This window comes from Mesocricetus auratus, unplaced genomic scaffold, assembly GCF_017639785.1.
Source record: "Mesocricetus auratus isolate SY011 unplaced genomic scaffold, BCM_Maur_2.0 Super-Scaffold_100022, whole genome shotgun sequence".
In the NCBI taxonomy this organism is placed as follows: Eukaryota; Metazoa; Chordata; class Mammalia; order Rodentia; family Cricetidae; genus Mesocricetus; species Mesocricetus auratus.
Window position 1 is genome coordinate 35,561,442 of NW_024429203.1, and position 3,384 is coordinate 35,564,825.

At 41.7% G+C, this 3,384-nt stretch overlaps 1 pseudogene; it reads left to right on the top strand.

Moving 5' to 3' along the window:
• Positions 1-1,126: 1,126 nt before the first annotated feature.
• Positions 1,127-1,720, top strand: LOC101843204 (annotated as a pseudogene).
• Positions 1,721-3,384: the final 1,664 nt, after the last annotated feature.

The window sequence follows — 3,384 nt, forward strand, 5'->3', positions numbered from 1 at the left end:
TCTGTTCCCCCCTTGTCTTCAGATTCTTCCCTTGCTTATCTTTTCCTAGTAGGAGGATGGTCCAGAAGCAGCCCATGTGCTTCTGATCAACCATGTCCATGGCTGCCAGACCAATAGATTGAATCCATAAAATACAGCCCATAGCAAACCAGGAGCTCCCATTATATTTGCTAAGTACTGTCATGAACTGAGTTACTTTGTGTTCCCTAGTTTTACCTGAAGAGGAGCTGAGTGTACCAGAGGAGGAGGCAGATCCATCATTCTTCAAGGTAAGATGGCCTTTCCCTTTCCCAAGGTAGGATATTTCCATGATTCCTTTTTGTTTTAGGCAATGTAACATTTAGATAACACTGATCAAGTACACTATAGCTAGTAGAGTGTTAATTTAGGAGGTTGATGAAATGGAATTGTACCAAGTTATCCTTGACTGAAGAGGGTATTGAAAATGCCAGTGCCAGCGTCCGTAGTGTTTGTTATGAGGCTTTTCTTTCTGACCAGTTTTCCAGGTTAGATTATCTTTGTGTGGTTTCCACTCAAAAATTGACAGCAACATTACCTTGCTGGGCAGTGGTGGCGCACACCTTTAATCCCAGCACTCGGGAGACAAGAGGCAGGTGGATCTCTGTGAGTTCGAGACCAGCCTGCTCTACAAGAGCTAGTTCCAGGACAGCCTCCAAAGCCACAGAGAAACCCTGTCTCGAAAACAAACAAACAAGCAAAAAAAATAATAAACCCAAAAAAACGTATATTTTCCCCCCAAGGCTTTCTCTTCTTTGATCTGGGGAATTCTAAGTTTAACACTGGGAATACTGGTTGAAATGGTTCCCCAAACGTGGATATGTTGGGAAGTCCCAATGTTGGTGAGACGCTGTAGAAGTAAGACCTGTAAAGGAAGAACCTTAGGGTAGATGATTGAAACACAGAAACATGCTTAAGAAGGTATTTGACTCATAAAGCAGTTTTTTTTTAATTCCCTGTCTCTCCACTGAGGGGGAAAGCACTGTCATTGGCAACTATGGTATGTTGCTGCACTTGGGTCTGAATCACTGAGGGAAGAGGCAGCAGCAGGGGTGGTGGTCATGGTAATGGCAGAGGATGTGGGTAGGAATCAGCTGCCCACAGAGATATGGCCAACTTTGAGGTGCAGGGAATTACTCAAGAGTTCAAGGATGGGCTCAAGAACAAGGAGACAAAGGCAATTAAAGTAGATCTTGTAGATGAGAATTTTACAGAATTAAGAGAAGAAATATCATGACCTTCAGACGCAACATATGAAAATGGGAGATATCAACTAGAGATAAAAAATACAAGAAATGTATCCATTTAATGCTTCTAAAATGTGGTTTATCATTAAATTATGGCATCTTAATAGTGGGTCCATCACTAGGGCTATTCATTTGAAGATCTTGATAGAACATGGGCAGCAGCAACAATTCTGTCATGGGAATTATTGTCAATGCAAGCACCATTGGCAGTCGCAGAACCAGATGATCCCCAAGATGCAGTAGTATCAAGTAGGTACAAACGAAGTCCTGAAAGACTCAATCGGTTTGACGTTGGGACCCATGTATGCTGGAGGACCAGTTTCTAGTCCAGAATACACCAAGAGAATAAAGAAAACCCACATGCTATGTGCTTTGATAGAAATGCAGTAATAGTGACATTGCTTTCAAAATCATGGGATGCAACGACTGCATTGGAATGGCCTCTGAGAAACTAAAGCACAGGAGATGCTGCTAGTTAGTCACACTTGCCTGTTCTTGAGGAGCACTAACCCCTAATATTTTAGGATTCTACATAATTTTTTTAAACTGGCATTCTTGCTTAATGATGCTGTCTAAGCACCATTGGAGACTGCAAAACAAACAAAATAAAAACAGCCCTGGTGTAAGTAAAGCTAGTTAACTGTAAATTTAAAGAAGGGTATAATTTAGTTTTGTTGGACACAGGGTCTCTCCATGTATGTCCTGGCTGACTTGGATCTCACTATACAGACCGGGCTGGGCTTGAATTCACAGAGATCTGCCTGTCTCAGCCTCCAGAGTTCTGCGATAAAGATGTGTGCCCCCACGCCCAGCCAATGTTTTTCCCGATAGTGTAAACATTATTTGAGGTAAACTAAAACCTCGAGAAAAGCATGCACGGTGGCATGTGGCAGCGCTACAACACTAACAAGTTTGCTTCAGGGTTTTGCTGAATACCTAGGATGACACTTGTGTCTCAGGACTGTTCATGTTGCTACGGTGCACCACAGCTCCTGTTACTGTTAGAACACGGATCCTCTTTAACTGTGAACTTACATACATGCTTGTGTTGGCCTTTTAGGATGGGGAGCTAAAATGGCCACCCTTTGAAGAATTAGAACGTTCTTAGATAATGAGGTTTACCCAGACTTAAAGATGGTTACCAATCCAGAGCCCTTTTGTCCACATGGGGCTCTTACGTTTCCCTGTTACCCTCCACAATTAATTTGTCTAATGACAAATTTGTCTGTGTTTGGTGGAGAAATCTCCTGAGGAACAGGGTCCTTTGTTCCATTCTTAGGTCATAGGTTGGGAACGTTTCCCTCGAGTTCTTCACTTTTAAAGGTTGTTCCTATAAAAGTAACAAATGTAGAAACGGGGCTGCCAGTTCTATTTCCCTCACAAAAAGAGTAAGTGCTTTAGATTACAGTATTTCCAGGCTTAGTGAAAGGACCCCACTTAGCTTTTCAGTGATACAAATTCATCCTTGAGAACTTGAAAAATGAAGCCAACTTTTCCAGTAGTGTTAGGCCCAACTTGGGGTCTATAGTTTGACTTTATCAGACCCCCTGAGCTGCTACCGTTGCACTCCCCATGTTGACAAGTGAAAGCTGTGCTACTGTCTCACCGTACACACTTCCAACGTGCATACGAATGGGGTGGGATATATAAGGCTAGCTTGTTTGTGACGTTTTATAAAGTTTCAGTTCTCATATCGGAGATCTCATAAAGAAAGCTGGGTTTGTAACCCACCCCTCTTCCTGTGTGTGTCTGCATTATGTACAGTGACACCCTCACTAGAAACCCATGCTGAGTTGAACTCTTGTACATAGACTCCTGTTTGTGTTAATGTCATGCTATGTTTTAAGTTCTTAAATTTGAAAGCTATTACATTTGCAAACTCAGAAACTTAATTTGATTCTATTAATAAGGTTGCAGTGAATTTATGTAGGCACTTGATGCATACAGATACAGTGTTTAATTTGGAGGAATGATTTGAAAGCAACATGAATGTAATGGAATCAGATCAAATTAAAGTAAGAATGCATATAGAAAAAGCATTCTTTGCCATGTTTCTCTATATCTTCAGGGAACCATTGGTAGAGCCCAAAAAGATAGGGTTGCCTGATGGGCTGCAAAA